General features: G+C 38.5%; 1 protein-coding gene across 8 annotated transcripts in view; it reads left to right on the forward strand.

Moving 5' to 3' along the window:
* The window catches only part of LPP (LIM domain containing preferred translocation partner in lipoma), a 725,954-nt gene that overhangs the window by 388,843 nt on the left and 318,333 nt on the right, over window positions 1-18,778 (forward strand). The window contains exon 1 of one of the 8 annotated variants that reach the window (XM_064366917.1): window positions 6,525-8,249. The exons of the other annotated variants lie outside the window; for them this stretch is intronic. The gene's annotated coding sequence lies outside the window, so the exon portion shown is untranslated. Of the gene's footprint in view, window positions 1-6,524; window positions 8,250-18,778 lie in introns of those variants that run through there. 8 annotated transcript variants of the gene reach the window in all.

The raw sequence follows: 18,778 nt of genomic DNA on the forward strand, positions 1-18,778 counted from the left end.
CAAAGATAGTAAGTAACTTGTGTAAGGTCAAAATAAGGAGTCGGGACTCAGCTCATAAGTAGCAGGGTTCAGATTCAAAACCAGGCAATCTAGTTCTGGATCCCATACTTTTTACCCCTCTGCCAGATTGTTTCTATGTTTTTATCTATTTCTATATCTCAAATAATATGTACACCATTCTGTTACTAATCACCATTTTTATCCCCGTCTCTGTATCTCAGTTAGAGAAAGTGGGTAGATAAGGACAGGGTAGGAGACTGGATAGGGAAGAAACACATGCAGAAGAATTATTACCTTTGAAAGAGATGGGTCTGAGCTTGTCCCTAAGTGTTCCTGGGCCAGTTCTAGGAGATCTCAAGAAAAGAAGCAACTTAACGTTTCACTGGTTGCATACAGAGTTTATATTGGCCTTAATGGTTTTGCCTTTAATTTAATAAGACATATGTGAGTCTGGGGAATCTAGCGAAGGCAGCTGAGTAAGTAATGATATTTTTTTAAAAAAATTGGAAATAGGGGCCAATATTTGAAGACTAATGAAATTCAGGGGCATCTTTTCTTGTTCCACAAAAGTTTAGCTATCTGATATTCCATCTGGTGATCTATTCAATTAACTCTTCCATATTGGGATGTTTGTCAGCATCCAGCTTACATATTGTAATCCACAGTCACTTTTGTGCTAGTTTGTTTAAATTATTAAAATTTATTTGTTCATTCATTTATAAACTTCATTAAACCAACCATTGTTAAGCCCCTACTGGATGCAGGGCACTGCAGATTACAATCAAGGGAAACACAGTTCTTACCCTTTCTTACAGCACAAGGGACCTCTACTGTAGGAAAAAGATGTGTAAACCCATAACGACAGGGATACATGGTAAATATGATAATGAATGTATGAACAAGGCTGTATGGATGCCTAGTGAAAGGTGTTCCAATATTTTCCTGGAGAGGCCAGAGGAAGCTTTTCAGAGATAGCATTTAAGCATATATATTAAAGGAACTGGAAATGTTCAGCCCAGTTGGAGCTTAGAAAATGTAGGGCAAGTGATAAGCCTGGAAAGGAAGGCACGTAGATATGTTTCTGCAAATGCATTCCCTCCTTCTGTCTTCCTGTCTGCCTTACATACACAGTGATGACTCAGCACCAGGAATCTCAGGAAACAAACAACACACATACACAATATAAATTCGTCTATAATCCCTTTATCTATTTATCCTCAGTGCAAAACCTCCATTAACTAGTATCTGAAAACTGTCAGGACTAGAAAGTCCCGTAACCCCTTAGGATAAAATCATACCACCCATAAGTCGCTTAGGCTCTCCAAGGTCAGCCTTCTTTTATCTAGCATCCCTCATTTTATAAAGCTACTGGACCTGTCTTTAGAAGGATCATATGGTAACATTCATGATTTGCAAGTGCTTTACTGTGACAAAGCACATTTGCCATACACTGTCTCTTTTATTACTTGGCATTTGTGAATTAAATGTTAATCCATCTGATATATAGGGAAATTGTGGCCCAGAAATGTGAAATGACCACTTTTAATTTTTACAAAAATAAAGCAAAATAATCTTGTCCTTAAATTCTTGTCTTCTTTTGCAAAGTCCCAGTACATTTTTAGTACATCAGTTGTATCCCATAGGTGGGAACTGTGTTCAAATGAACTTTAACAGGAAGTGTGATGTATAATATGGCTAAGTTTAAGTGGTTCTGTCTGAAGTGAGGAGTCGGGACTCTGGAGCATGGCTGAGCATCTTCTTGCTCATTCCAGGAGCAGCCCTGAGGCTTCCTCATGTCTGGTATAGGGAAAAACCACTCAGTTGGAGTGTGCTTATTACCTATGTCTAACCTTGGAGCACTCAGAAGAGTCCTAATGCTTATTTTACTGTCTGAAGTGGGAAGAGAGCCATTGTTAATGCGGGATCTACTCTAGCATTCTCCTTCTGATCCTAGCATAAATTCTTGTGGATCAAAGCCCAGCCCATGAGAAAGTAAAAGAAAGAATAAAAGATCAAGAAGATGATAAAGGCAATATGGTATGGTGGACAGAGCATGTGAATACTTATCCTACTTCTGCTTCTAACTCACTTTTTGATTTTTAGCAGGCAAACGACTTCACTTCTCTTGTGCCATGGTTTCCATTCATAAACTAGGGAAGTGGACTCCTTGTCCCCTCAAGGTCTGATTAAAAACATTCCATGGTGATTCCTTTTCTGGAGGAATACACATAGCTTAGTCCACCTCAGGTCCCAAAAAGAGGATCAAACTTAGTGTTTACACTCTCTAATATGACCTCTTGTGGTAGATGTTTTAAAGGTACCTATCATATTGCATGAATTGAGGGAGTTTGACCTGTTGAGCTGGGCAAGTTATCACCATGCAGCAATTCAAGTGCTTACTCTCTTTTTATCCATGCATTGGTTCATTGAATTCAAACATTTCATTAGACTTCCTGCCTTATTTTGGGGGATGTTTTGAATATGGAGATAATAAATTTAGAAATCCTTGGGATGAAGAAGAGGAAAGAGAAGGCAGAAAAGGAGTGCCATGAACATAAAAATTATCGGCCACTGTGTCTCTTCCAGAAGAATCAGGATGGACTGGATTTGAATATAAAAAGTAGGAAGAGAGGCAAGGCAGAAACTGGGAGAGGCCACAGATGGTAGTGATAGCAGATCCTTTATAAAATGCTGCATGTTTCAAGTTTCCTCTGTCTAACACTACAAAGTGAGAAGGATCCTTGGAGGTCTTTTGGGTCCAGTCCTCAAGGAAACAAAATTACATCTAGGTAGTAGGAATATGTTCTAGTGTTCTGTACCACTGTCGGATAACTATAGTTAGCAATAATATGTGATGTAGTTTCAAATAACTAGAAGGCAGATACTGAATGTTTTCAACACAAAGAAATAAATGGTAAATGTTTGAGATGAGGATAAAATTAAGCTATATTACTTCATTTTCACACAGCTGATACAGACCTACATGAGACTGGGAAGAAAAGAATGTTTAATTGGACTTAGAGTTCCACATGGCTGGAGGGCCTCAGAATCAAGGTGGGAGGTGAAAGGCACTTCTTACATGGTGGTAGTAAGAGAAAATGAGGACGATGCAAAAGCAGAACCCCCTGATCAAACCATCAGATCTCATGAGACTTATTCATTACCATGAGAACAGTATGGGGGGACACCGCCCCCATGACTCAAATTATCTCCCGTTGGGTCCCTCCCTCAACATGTGGGAATTATGGCAGTATAGTTCAGGATGGGATTTGGGTAGGGACAGAGCAAAACAATATCATAAGCTTCATGAGAAACCTAGTTGCTTTTATAGTGTCTAATATTTTCTAATTCTTTTGAATATTTTGGATTCTTGTCCAACTAAGAGTTATATGGAACAAGTTCCATGTCAGTCACTCATCTGTAAAATATGACCCTTCTCATAGAGAACTTACATTTTAGTAGGGAAAATAAAACATATTTTCCCTAATAGATATTACAGAGTAGGAGATTTGCTTCATAAAAAGACAACGGAGATGTACGGCTTGGTGTGTATTGTGGGTTGGGGAAGGTGATGGTGTCTACTGAAAAGTCACTTTCTGCCATAAAGATCAATTTTCCATTGGTCAACTGTGGGCATTCAGTAATGCATCTTGGAGTGATGCTTCAGGAGCAGACGTGGCTGGCGTAAACCATTTCAGGAAACCATGAGTAGCTTAGCTTTGTCTTGAGAGTAGGGTATGAAAAGGGAGAAATGGTAAAAATCCAAGTTAGAATGATATGATGCCATCTTGGGAGTCCTTGTAAGTCAAGCAGAGGATTTTGTGCAAAAAAGTTTGAATATTAACAACAACAACAACAAACAGAAAAAACACTGCATTGTGTCTGTGGGACCTTCTCATCCTTGGGTTTTAATTTTCCCCTCTGTCAAATGAGAGATTTTAGTTGATAATCTCCAAAATTGTGACCAGCTCTAATGTTTTATAGTTCCCTGAATTATTATATCATAACTTCTCCCTGAGAATTATTTACTGATCACATATTTATAGTAGACCTGAAGTGATTTCTACAGTAGGTCTATAGCACCGTGTACTAGGGGCTAGCAACCCAGCACTGAATAAACTCGAGGAGTGAAATGTCTATTGGGTCTTGGGGCTGGGAGGGTAGTCATGTGTTTCTGATTTAACTATCACCTGGAAGTAAGTAGATAATGCTATAAGGACCATTACCTGTCCTAAGATATCATGAGCAAAGGCTGGAGAGTAGGATTGGGCCTAGTCTACAGATTAGTTTTCTATTATTGCTGTAACAAGATACCATGAACTTGGTGTCTTAAAACATCACAAGCATATTATCTTACAGTGCTGTAGGACAGAATTCTAGTCCAGGACTCACTGGGCTAAGATGAAGGTGTCAGCAGAGCTTCCTTCTTTTCCGGAGGCTCTGGGGATGAGTCATAGTTATTACGTTTCCCAGCTTCTCTAGAGGCTGCCCATATTTCTCGACTCTGGAACTCTGTCTTTCTAGTGACATTACATTTCTCTGACCACTCTTCCATAGTCGCGTCTCTCTGACCACAGTTGGGAAGGATTCTTTGCTTTTAAGAACGCGTGTGATTAGATTAGGCTCACCTGGATAATTCAGGCTGATCTCCCTGTCTCAAAATCTTTAACCTTAATCACCTCTGCAAAGTCTTTGTAATCAAGGAAAGTAACATGTTCACAAGTTCTAGGTTTTAGAGTGTGTACACTCTTTGGTGGGCGGGGGCTGTTATGCTGTCTATCACAGTCTGTTTTTAGGAATGTAGATAATTTCACAATATTAATGCATGGAGGCTGAGATTGTAAGTGAGAAGAGATGAAGTAGCCAGTCATGAAGTGTATTCTGTGCTTATGTAAAGAGTTCTGAAGTTATTCTGATGGCCACGGAGAGCTATTCAGTTCATCCTAGTACGGGAATATTTATTCTATAACGATGTCAAACTATTGAAGTTGTTAGCTTCATGGTACCCAACCATCCTTCGCATTTTAAACATGGGAACATGAAGACTATTTTTTTTTTATTCGGTAGACTTGGGACACATATTAGTGCCATGTACATATCATTATTTTCTAATTTATTTTTATCATGTGCTTTTCTACCCTTTCCTCCTACTTGATTTTCCTTTTAGCCTGAGGGAATGTCATTCACGATTTATAACTTTTGGGGTAAAAAGTTCAGGTAGATCTACATTGAGCATAGGTACCTCAGATTTTGAAGTCTGAAACTTGGTAGCAGGGAGGCGGTTACTTAGGACAGAGAGATACCTTATGTTCCTTGGAATGGCTGCAGATTGAGCTCGTGTATGGGTGTGTCGGAGCTGACATTCCCCATGTGAGGAGGTGGATGACCTCTTTATAGATCCAGCTTAGGAGCAACACGAGGTTTTCTCTGAGATCCCTACAAAACAGCTTTAGGAAATCTAATAAAAGAATTCTCCCTGCTACACTGTGTTTTTAACTTAGGAATGGGCAGTTAACTTGTGTGTGTATTCAAGAATGATTTGTAATGCAGAAGATGAACTGGTGAATAGAAGAAGCCTAGTAAATTGGAAGATTCTCCTGATGAAACAGGGAAATTGAGATTTATTATTCAGTCAGTTCCAATTACAGAGTTATGTTGCAGAGGAAAGCAGCTAAACAGGATGTTGGCTGGTAACACCAGCAAAGTGGAGTCAACCTCAAAGGAGATGGTGTCAGAATGGTGTTCAGTGCCTGAGCTTCTACCGAGTGAGTCACTTGTGTGAAAATATCTTGACACAGATAGAATTGAGGTGCCCACATTATATCTGATCACAGAAATGTTAATGCAATATAGCAAACTGGCTTTGATCTTCATGGGATTGCAGGCTGGGGGATAAAGGGGGTTGCATTTTTAAAGGTCATCTCTATTGCTTATGAGAAAACAGCGTATCACATCCTATGCATCGTGATACACAGTGAGACTGTGTATCAAGAATCAGAAATAAATACATTTGAGGGAAAACTGCGAGTTGTTTTTCATGTGTGAATTTGATGCTTTTTTTTTTAAGTGTTTTTCTGGAAGAATTTAGCATCCTGAAAAGGTGTTTCTTCTGTGTTGTAGTTGATAATATCTACCACCCACTAGTGCACGGAGAGGAAAAACCTTATATCCCCTACTTTGTGTGTTATTGATGTGACATAATTTTTCAGAAAAGCCACACAATTTTAAATGTGACTTCTTTTCTAACTTGCAAATAGAGCTGACAACAGTGAAATACGTCCTGTAAACAAATCTGAAAAGAAAATTTTTGAACAAGTTGTAGTTCAGTTTATACCAAATTATGGAACACTAGAGATTTACAGTGATGTGTTGTTTTATTTGGATGGAGTAGGAGAACCCATAGAGTTGAAGCTGTTTGTCTGAAGGTTTGCAGCACATCAGTCGCTCTGCCAAGCCTGCAACTATCATCACCTGACTCTAAGTTGCTCTCTTTCTAGTCCAGCACAGCTGCCTCCCAAGTTTAATAGTCTATGACTCACAATCCAAATCTATGGTGACATATAATATTTTACTTTGATTCCAAATCAACAAGCCACTTTTAGAAGTGCTTACACTGCTGCATTACTTTTTATACTATTGGATTCTTCAAGTTGAATCTTATTTCTAGAACTCCAATAAGAATAACCAGAGGGGTCATTTATTATGTTATTATGACATGTTTATTGAACACTTATTGGGTGGCAAGCTGTCTTATAGGGAGTGAAAGTACAGCTGTGAATAAAACAATGTGTATTTTCTCAAAGAGTTATATTACTTTGGGGAAGGCTTAATAAACATATTGGGTTCTGTAGAGAAAAATAAAACAAGATAAAAGTGAGAGTACTTTGGGTTGAATGGAATGATAGTTGCTAGTCTGCACAAAGTGGTTAAGAAAAGCCTTTAGAGGGACCAAACACAGTGGCTCAAGCCTGTAATCCAGCACTTTGGGAAGCCGAGGTGGGCGGATCACAAGGTCAGGAGATTGAGACCACCCTGACTAACACAGTGAAATCCATCTCTACTAAAAATACAAAAAATCATCTGGGCATGGTGGTACATGCCTGTAGTCCCAACTACTGGAGAGGGTGAAGCAGGAGAATCACTTGAACGTGGAGGTTGCAGTGAGCCGAGATCGTGCCACTGCACCCCAGTCTGGGCAACAGAGCAAGACTCCATCTCAAAAAAAAAATGCGTTAAGAGGAAGTGATAATTGAGGAGAGACGTCAAGGAGGTGAGGAAGTGAGCTCTGCAGATATTTGAGATAAGCGTATTATAGACGGAGGGAAACACAAGCGTGAAAACTCTAAGAAGATCATGAGAGAAGATCATGGCTAACAACTGGCATTTTTAAGAAAGAATGAAGTAGCCAACGGTGGCTGAAGCCAAGCAATCCCAATGAGAGTGAGGAAAAGTAAGGTTAAGGAGGTAACAGGCCCTCATGATCACACAGAACTTCATAGAACCTCTTTCTCTTACTTTAAGTGACATGGAAGGCATTTGTAGTCACATAATCAGGCTTATGTTGAGGATCACTCTGGCAGCTTTCTTTAGGCTGTGGTGGTAATCCAAACCAGAAGTCATAATACAAACTAGAAATTATAATCAAACTCAAAATGATGGTTGGTTGGTCTTAGTAGGTATAGTTAGTGTTGGGGAAGGGGTAAGAAGTAGTGAGATTCTAGATGGATTTCAGTTGTAGTCTCAACAACTTTTGTGAGCAGGTCAGATGTAGAATATAAGAGTGACAGAAGAGTCAAGAATGGCTTCTAGGTTTTTAGCCTGAGCGAGGAGAAGAGTGGACTTACCATTTAGTGAGATTTCTGGAGACCAGAAGAGGAGTAGTTTTGCTTTTCTTTTTGTTGTTTAGAAGAGAAAGCAGAAAGGATGATCAGGAACTTGGTTTTGAATATGTTATATTTGAGCTATCTTTTAGACGTTCAAGAATTGGTTGAGTAGACAGCTGTATATTTGAGTCTGGGGTTCCAGGGAAAGCTCTTGACTTGATATAGATATAGATGTCAGCAGATAAACATTTAAAGCTTTGAACCTTGATCGTATCACCTAAGGTAATGGATTAAGCCGTGAATATTTTGCTGTCATGGAGAAAATAGAGGAACTATTGAAGAATGCCTGGAACAAAAAACATTGAGGTGGGAGGAGAAGCAAAGGGCAGTGATGTCCAGAAATGAAGTGGAAAATGTGCTTCAAAAGTGAGTATGTGATCAAGGTATCCACACCATTGGATCAGATGCCATGAGGATTAAAAATTGGACCACTGAATCTAGATCTTTGTTGGGGGTTGCCTTGATAAGAACAATGCTCATCACTCTTCTGCGCTGTTTGCTCACACTTGCTTTACTTTTTGTCAAAGTAGAGGCCACACTAAATAATGGTTAAATCCCAGGGCTCTGGAGTTGCATTGTCTGGGGTCAAACCCTAGTTTCCTATTTACTAGTTGTTTGAGCTTGGAAAGTTTAATTAACCCTTCTCTGCGCTTCAGTTTTTTCTTTTGAAAGGAAAGAAATGATTTGTTTTGTCTCATAGGTTTATTGGGAAGATTGCAAGAATTAAACGTATACTGTAGTATCTGTCACATAGTAAACGACCAATAATTGTTAGCTTCAGTGATTAAGAATAAAATGATCACAGCCAGGCACAGTGGCTCATGCCTGTAATCCCAGCACTTTGGGAGGCTGGTGCAGGTGGATAATGAGGTCAGAAGATCAAGACCATCCTGGCTAACACAGTGAAACTCCATCTCTACTGAAAATATAAAAACCAACCGGGCATGGTGACACACACCTATAGTCCCAGCTACTCAGGAGGCTGAGGCAGGGGAATCCCTTGAATCTGGGAGGCAGAGGTTACAGTGAGCCAAGATCATACCACTGCACTCTAGCCTGGGCAACAGAGCAAGACTGTCAAAAATATATATATAATAATAATTAAATAAATAAAATGATCACTAACATCTACAAAATTACACCTGACTGATATTTTCTTCTGACCCTGAAAATTATACAAACTCTTTCTAGAGTTGTGCTTGCAGTATTTTCTGCCTTTTTGTTTTTTGGTTTGATTTTTTTTTTAATCTTTTTTTTTTTTTTATCATTACGTGAATTAACTTCATTGTAATCTAATTACTTCCACATAGTTCTCTAGATTGTTAGCTCACCGGGAAACCATAGCTTGTTCATATGTCAGAACCTTATGCAAGACTTGGCATTTTGGCACTTCAGGATTGAAATTAAAATGGTTTCTGAATGCCCTGGTGATTGATTGATATTTCACCTTCAAGGTCATTCCAATACTCAATGTAAAAGTGATAGGATAAACTCTTAATTACTGGAATTTTCTATAAATGAATAAATGACTTAAATTTCCTAAAATAATGCTTAGTGTCTTATTAATCTATGTTCCTTTCCTCTGTAAATTATTTCACAGGTATGACCCTCTGTAAATTTCTCACCTTTTAAAGTGATCTTGAGGTCCATCATGCAGGCTGGTTGACCTTTGCGGTTGGTGTTCTTGCCCTGCGGTGGATACCTCTGTGAAGTCTGTCGTCCCTTTCTATTTCTGGGACCTAGAACCTAAAATGGTCTCTTTTGTTGAATTCTTCTCATTCATATTTCTAGAAGCTTAAATAATGGTGCCTTTAACATCTTCAGAAGTGCCTTCATGCACTGCAAAAAAAAAAAAAAAAATGATAGTTTGATATTTGTTTCCTTTATCTTCTTTGAAATGCATGAATAAAGGTAACTATTTACAAACCTGAAATAAAGCAAAACTGTGTTTATTAGATTCTTGAAAAGCAGTTTTGCAAATCTAAATCAAGCACTGGGCTAGGAGGACTACATTAAGCAACAACACCAGCAATGAGTGGTTTATTTTAGGAACTGTGTCCATGGACAGAATGAGATATCATGAGCAAATATCTGTTGCAATTCCTGTGCCAATTCATAAATGGCAACAGCTGATTCTTGCCTTGCTCACATAGTTGTAGTCTGGATGGTAAAAGTAATATTTTCAACTCTTTGGTTTACTTCGTTGGGAGTAATAAGTTTCTAATAAAGAAGCTATATTTATCCTTCTCACCTGACCTCTCTCTCTCTCTCTCTGTGTAGTCCATGCCACAACCACTGTACATTGGCTAACACATTTATCTGAGTAAGGGTGAGAGACAAGAAGAACATGAGGGAAACTAGAAATTGTACAAGTAAATTCTATTGTTGCAAATGCCCTAATTTATTCAAGATGTTATCTAGTCCTCAGAATGTGCATGTGAATGTTCTGGTGCTCTCTTTTCTGCACTTGATAAACAAGACATCAGAGGACATAAGAGATGAGAGGGCCCAGTTTCAGTACCTCATGTTATAAACCATCAAGGAGGTACAGAGAAGATCTCATGCAAAAGATAATGGATGTTATCAGTATTTTTGAGCAGAAAGATGCATATGTGTTTGTTAGCCTTCTTCTTTACTCCACATAGGCACTCCGACAAAATACTGTCACATTCTTTATCTGTCTCTGAGTTCTTTTGTCTTTCTACAGAAAGAGGAGCGTTTCTCTTAAACGAACTCCTAAATTCTGGATAAACTGATATAACAAAAACACCAGCATGAAAACCCATGCCTTCGTACCATACCTTCCCACCTCACTGTGCTGTACTCTGTTGAGCTCATATCCTCTCTTCTTTCACACCTCTTTAATGAGCTCTATAATTTTCCGGCTCTTGGTCTTTTCTCTATTAGTATCATCTACCTGCAATGCCATTCGTGACTACCTGCCTGCCACTCTCAGCCTTCACTTTTTACTTGAGGAGCTGCCTCCCACCCCGTTTGAGTTGCTGTACGCATTTCTTTTGATACTTGTCACATTTATACCCTGTTATGGTTATGGTCAGCTGTGTAGATTCAGCTTCATTGACTAGGCTGGAAGATCGTTAATTGTAGGATGTGTGTTTCTGGGTGCTTCCATTTCTGGGACTCCCACTGTATCTAACCTTGTGGCACTTGGCATGGGTTAGGCGCTTAACAGATGTTTGATGAACAAATGAAAACTAACGGGTAAAAAAAATCAAACCTTTAATGTTCATTTAAAAAAAAAATTAGTAAATAGCATTACCAGGACTGACAGACCATAGTTAATTTGCCATTTCTACCTCCCACTTGCTGTCCTCAATAAAAGCAGAATAAAACCACAGATTTGCCAATGGTCAAAAGATGAATCTAAAGGGCAATGATGTTACAACTGATTATTAACCCATTTCGTTTCTGCCTTCCAAGAAACGTGTATGACTCAGCTTTTGTCCAAGCAGCAGTGCTTTTGTTCTGTTTTGAATTCATGAGGGAAAGGCTGAGTTTTTGATAAAGATCTTGATGTCTTTTGTATCAAATGGAGGATAGGAAAGTATTATAGAGATTAGGTAAAGGAATACCTGGTTCTAATGCCTGTGCTGCCTCTAGCCCTGTCTAGCTGTGTGACCTCGAACACTTGAACATGTCCTTGCTTCTCTCTAGGCCTTAGTCTCCCCAGATGTAACATGAGGGAGCTGACGTAGTTAATTGTCAGTGGCTCTTCCAGCCAAGCACATTAGACTGAAATTCCAGGTGTAGTTCCTTGTGATGACATATGACTAAACCTTCAGCTGTCAACTGGCTGACCATCATGACAACAGGCACCAGATTATTCACACATTTTTGAATATATGAATTGCATAAAGCTGTTCAATGATGGTGAAAATTGGGTCCTAAATATTCAATCAGATATATATGTAATGTAACCTGTTCAGGATCTCATGTGAGTGTAAAATGATGTGTGAAATATGTACCAAGCAAGAAAGACTTTGAATATTATAAGGGAGTAATACAATTTGATTTTTACGAGTTAAAGATGATGGTACCGTAAAAGCTCTAGTTATATGAAGCCTGGAACTACAGTATGTCTTTGTCCAGAAAGGAAAACAAGAATGTCGTTTCTCACTCTTGTATTGCCGTATTCATCGGGTCAATCATTTCACTCAAGGCAGGAAGACAAGGCCTGATATCAGCCCCTCTGTCCAAGTCCTTCAACACCTCACTCTCTCCGGTTATATTTCTATTTATGCACATTTTATTCTTTTAGTATGCCAGTACCACAATGGGAAATATGTTTACTTTAAAAAGGTACCCAGAATCCTCCAATTTCTCATCCGAGAATATAAAAACACTTACCTCACATAAACTCACTTAAGAAAATGTGAATGTAACACTGTTCCCCAAACCACTTTCTTCTTTGAATGCCAACTTTTCACATAGCAGCTTTCCTGACCTCCTACTTCCAGGACCTCAGACCCCTCTGTCTGTGGGCTGGCACTTGGAATGTGGCCATTCACTTGGCAAAGTGGAAAGAGCTTCTGTTCTCACTGTGGCATCTGAGGCCTCAATTCTGGTTCCACCACTCAGCAGCTCTGTGACTGCTGGGAGGGTATTTGACTTCTCTAGATCCTAATCTCTTCCCTGGTAAGAGGGAAGTAATTATATTTACTTTTTGACATGGCTGGAATAATTAGAGAATGCATAGGGAGCATCTAACACAGAGACTGACGTGTAGTAGAGGCACGTTTACTTCCCCTCCTGTGGATGGTTCAGTGTCTCTGAAGCATCTCTGCTTCTTCACTGGTTTATCTCTGAGCTATGCTACCACCAAGGAGTCGTCTATGCACTGATAAAGAGGGGAAAATGGTTTGCAGTCATCATTTGGGATGCCATCCAATGCAGTGAGGTCTCAGATCACTATTCAACAAGCATTCAGCAGCACTGCGATGTCAATATCCTTATCTGTTTCTCATGCTACTGTTGTTTCATATCTCCTACATAATGAGTTTAGGAGAAAGTCATGAAGTGGGTTCCAGTAGTCCTGGCTTCCAGTCCTGACTCTCAGATAAATCTCCTCTTTGACCCATGCCAAGTCATGTCCTTCTACATATTTAAATGACAATCTTATACCATAGGTCTCTCCAGAGAGAAATAGATGGTTCAGGCCCATGCACTTAGGCTTTGATTCACTGGATAGCCAAGTATTGAAGCCCACATTTTTCTGTGTTTTCTTGTTTTCCTGGAATTCAAAGTTTATATGTTCTTACCATTACCCCTGAAATAGTAATCAGGTAACGTTTCTGAGCCTGACTGATCTAGAATCTCTTCAAAGTCTGTCCTTCCTTCTTGATAATGATAAGTCAGTGCATTTACCTAATATCTGAGAGATTACAAAGCATCTTCATTTATTCATTAGTATTGAAGTCTCAGTAGTAACTCCTAAAGATGGGGATTCTTATCCACATTTTAGAGATGAGGAAACAGGATGAGAGATGAAAGGATGTTCTCAGGAGTCCCATAGTAGGTGTTACATAGCCTGGATTTCAAGCAGCATCCTTCTCCCATTCCTGGGTCCCAGCCTGAATGTAAGTGTGATTTCCAATCCAAGTTAGAATGTCTGTGCACTCATTAGTCCCTAGGCAAATCTGTTTTTCTTGCCTGAGAATGAAATTGAACTTTTAAACATCTTCTCAACCCTGTAGGATCTACATTCTCTTCATTTTCTAATATATTTGTAACTTAAAATTCCTTATTAAGCCCAAAGGACGTTTCACTTCATTGTGGAAATTCACCATTGTCATTGGCTTCTGCAAAGCTTGTCAGTGACTTTTATTAAAACAAAGAACAAAAAACAAAAAACTGATCATTGAGAGTGGCCCACTTGATACTTGAGTGTATGTTGTCTCAGACATTATCTCAGTAGGTAGCTGCTACAGAAGAAAATGCCATAGTTTTAATGGCAGCCTTGATTTTTCTCCTCTCTCCTTTAATGGAATTCATTTCATACTGACTAATCCACCAAGCTTGTCAGTACCCGTCCCTGTCATTTCTCAAAAATGTAAGAAAACAGCATGGTATAGGACAAGCACTGGTATAAACATCAGAGGAGCAGATTTCAGACCTCCTCTTCTACCAATTATTTGGAATGTGGAAGTCACTTCACTTCTTTGAACATCTAGTTGAACTAGATCATTTCTAAGTTTCTTTTCAACCCTATTTGGTAAATTCTCCAGCATGTTCTTCTTCCTACTTTATTAGATTAAATCACTCTCTTTTTTTTTTTTTAATTTTGCAAGGAAATACTCTTTATATGTAAGAATAGGAGACTTTACTTATTACACAGATATTTATTGAGCACTGACTATGTGAAACATAATTAAAGCGTAATGGGCATTTGGAGGAGGGAGACATTCCAGAAAAGGAGACTGTTATGAGTAAAGATAAAGCAGTTTGAAAGTGCACTTTCTAATGAGAACCCAGGGATTCATGGAGAATCTTCAGTGTGTGGACGTGTGAGCACTTAGCATATAAGGCTGAGAAGAGGGCAGTGTGGACTGAATTTGGAGGCCTCTGTTTATAGTCCAGCGCACGCGCACACACACACACACACCCCCCATCGTTTTTCAGGGTCTCCTGATGACCTATGCTGCTCGTTGCTCTTTTTTACCTCAGCCAGCAGAGAGATAAATTGCCAAGATTAAGTAGATCTGTACATTTGAGAAGGAACTCCATAAAAAAGATGGTGAAAATCAAGTGTACCAGCATCTTTGATTCATATGAGGATCGTTTTCAGTTGAAACAGTTTATCTCTTTTGTTGGCTGTGACTTCCTTTAGGACGTGACTTTTGATATTTTCATTCTAGAACTTCCACCAACCACAGTTTCACCATAGTTGATGCTCAGTAATAAATCCTTGTTTGTTGGACTGAATTGCTGCCTACCGAAGTCAGTCCTAGAAAGGAGAGAAGATCGTTTTTTGTTTTGTTTTGTTTTGACATAGAATAACTAGGAGAGGTTTTTTTTTTTTTTTTTTTTTTTTTTTTTTTTAGCTACCAATAACAAAATAAAACTGCAACGAAAGAATTGACAGACTGGATCTGTAATCTGCCTGACCTGATAATTGTAAAAACTTATTACTGTGTCAGCCTGCCAGATGGATCTTCTCCTTGAAATGTAACGTGCAGCACTTCTGAATGTGATTCAAGTGCAAGCTTTCTTTTCTCTCCCCTTCATGTTTGTTGAGTTTGGGAAAGAAGCAGTTTTATTTGAACTAAACCCACTCATTTCAAGTGTGTTTAATGACAGCAGTATGTGACAGATAAAATAAAATCCTACAGCCTCATTTGGTGTTTGTTTTAATTTCAGACCTTAGTGAAAGGAGATAGGATGAAACAGTGTTGTTCAAATGGAGAAGCTAAAAACAAATAACTCATTATTACAAACTTAGCCATATCTCTCCAGGGAAATTTGGGAAGTCAAATAATATAAACAGTAATAATAGTAGTATTTGAGATTTACAGCGAGCCTAGCAGTTTGCAGAATGGCTTTATGTTCATTATCACATCAAGTCTAGAAGTTTGCCTGGCCAGAAACCATCATCCCAGTATTACACACACGGTTGAATGAGTTATGCCAAATCCTACTTCTAACTTGGTAGAACTGAGCCTCACTCCTGGTCCTGTTGATTTTGAATGGACTATTTCCTCTAAGTCTCTGTGCTGGCTCACCGGCCAAACATGTGTGCAGTACATTGGAGCACACTGTAAGCATCCTGTTCCTTAAATTTACTGAAGCATATATATGCCTGCAATACACAAATATATTCTTATCACAACAGATTTCAGTAGTGAGAAGTATATGGAGTAGAAGGTAAAAGCCCTCCCTCAGTACCCATTCTCTTTCTCCCTGCCAACCCCAAGCATGTATCAATACATTTATGTGTACATTTACATATATGTATATATATAAATGTGGTATGTTATCTATTTTTTTCAGTTATTTTCTTCTGGATCTTTTCCTCTCAGTAAAAAGGATTTGCCATACTATTTTTAAGTCTGTATCGTGCTCCCTGGTATAAGGGCTCATCACTTAACCTCTTTTACATTGGTGGGTTTCAGCTTTCTTTTTATTATAAACAATGTTAAGATGAGCTTCCTTGCTTATGTATCTTTGTGTACATGTGAATCCAGAATTGGAATTGCTTGTTGTTGTTTTTTTTTTTCGAGATTTATCAAAATTCAGTGTGGGCCACCGTCTCAAATGTTAGAATCCTCGTATTAGCTCATGTTATCGACCTGGGTTTCCACTTAGTTGCTTGGGGATGTGTTATTCAGACCAACCCAGACACTTCTCTAAACAGACACTTGTGGCCAAGAGAGTAAATGTTGGGAAGTTATTTTCCATGGCACTGTGGTTTGAATCCAGGCATTCACCATGGAAGAAGAGTAGGGTATTCTTGTAACAGTCTTGTTTACTTAAAACAGCCACGACTCTTTGCTGAGATAGAATAAGGTACTTAACGCAATAAAAATATCTACCATAATTTAAAAATGCAAATGTAGACATGCACTAAAAAATACCTTTTATTTTATTTTTTTTTTTGTTAAGAAACAAGTGTTTTGCATAATCAGGCTTTAAAAAATGTAATTGAATTCTCTATACTGATTCTATGATAGGAAGGTCCAGAGTCAGGTCCACCTTCCAGGCCATACTGCTTCTTTCTACCATTCCCAGCTGGTCATATTGAGCGTAATTAGTAGGGGACAAGAATCTGAAAATGTAGGTATGTAAGAGGATAGAGCTAATCTGCATGGTTTTTATGATATTACAGATTGCAGAAGAGCATTGTCATGGATAATTCCCAAATCACAGATAATTTGTTGTTGTGCTTTACAAGCACAGAGACACAAAATAAACTCTCTCCCCATCCTTCTATTTTATTTTATTTATTTATTTTCCTTCCGTTAATAGGCGTAGTCATTTTTTTAAAACCATAATACACCAGTATGAGCCAGAATTACGTGTGTCTAAGTTCTTTTAAAATAAAGAAATTGTTTCTTGGGTCTGTTTTAGTTAGGTCCTTTCAGGTTGCAGGAACCAAGATGTGCTTAAAGTTACCTCAGATGACTTTAGATGATGAGAATTTATGGTAAGTATACAGGGAGAAGGAAGGAAGTCGAAAAACCCATGTCAGCAACTAGACCACCAAGCCTCGTGGAGACTCGGAACATCATTGAGGACGCAACAGCAGCTGATTTTGTCATTCCTCAGAAATAAACATCCAGTGTTTCCTTGTCCAGTGGGTCTTCATTGGACAAGGACTTAGCTTTCTTCCATTTCCCTTCTGTTTTCTGTTGCAGCTCCTGTTAGTGATTCTGTGTAGTCTTCTTCTAAACACTAGGATGCTCATTATATGAAGTCCTGCTGCCTCATGGCCTCCTCATCCTACTCTGTGTTTCTCTGGCTTTTGCTCCATTCCATCTCTGCTCCCAGCTTTTCTTTCTCTGTATCCTTATACCGAAAAGCCTGAACCAACAGGACCATTATTTTAGCTGGTTCTTCTCCAGTACAAATCGAGAAGGAATTCTTCCTCCAGCACAGCTCCTGGGTATCTAGTCTGGTTTTGATTCAATGTGTGATCCAGTTACCTGTGGCCAGAGTGCAGAATTACCTGTTACAAAAATGTGGCAATGTAGTTATTAAAACAAACAACTTTTTGAGGTTAAACAGAGCTCTTGGTGTGGTAGAGACAACGTTGTATGTACTCCTCTATCACAGTGAGAAATTTATAAAGTCCAGGCAAACCAAATACCTGAGACTGGGCCTTCACCCCAGATGTTTGCAAGTAAACAGGTTCTGGACCTGAGAAATCTACTCCTCTCACTTTCTGACTGCCTCTTAAGTTGGTCTGTAGATCAGTGTTCCCCTAGTATTTAGTTTTCATTCTGGTTTTAAAACTGTTTATCTGTAAAACCATAATATAAACGTCTGATAATCAAAACTAACACAGTCCTGAGCCCATTGGAAAGCAATTGTGAGATACTATTAGACTTGGATAACTTTCAAGAAGCTTTATTCTATTTTTGCCCATTCAAAGCTAACATTTTTAGCGGTTTTAAAACTGAAGGGGATTTTTATTTTTTCATAAATACGTTTGTCTGATATATTATATTTTATTATGGCAAAGGAACTTAAAATACCAAATAGAATAAACCATATTTGACATTAAAGTAATGAAAAACATTCAACATTTGATAACTTCAGAGAGACTTTGACTAAGCATCAAGGTTTTTATAAACATGTATGTACTACTGGCAAATGCGTACAGGTTTCTTTGCTCACAGATTTTCAATCTGATAGATGTGGATGAATGTGTTTGCCAGAATGTCCAAGTCCTCTTTATTTACTGTAAAGGGAGACGTGGGTAGGAGATTACATAGTGTCATTTAGGGCCAAGAGGCAAAGGGATTTTGGAACAGCTTTTAGTTTAACCTGCATGTGAGAAAGGAAGGTTTCATATTGTGGTTAATAGGAATTTTCATATGATAGGAAAATGGATGAACAAGATTTAACTTTTTATTCTCAGTAACTTCCCAACTAACCAGTGTCTTTGATGAGGAAAAATTTGAAAATTATACAGTTGTGTTTATTTTCAATCTTCCTTGCACAATTACAAGACAATGTAAAAGTGCTTACACTTTGACTGCTATTCCTAATAACCATAGTAGAGTTTCACAGTTGATCTGGAATATCGTATCTTGACTTTGATATGTGGGAGCAAGAGTCAACAAACAACCTTTCTGTGCTTAGAGATGATTTTATACATAAAATAATATTTTTTTGAAACTGAACATTGATAGGAACTATGTCATATTTTCTGTATT

Source organism: Aotus nancymaae, unplaced genomic scaffold (genome assembly GCF_030222135.1).
Source record: "Aotus nancymaae isolate 86718 unplaced genomic scaffold, 86718_ANA_hifiasm-v0.15.2.pri h1tg000067l, whole genome shotgun sequence".
NCBI classification, from domain to species: Eukaryota; Metazoa; Chordata; class Mammalia; order Primates; family Aotidae; genus Aotus; species Aotus nancymaae.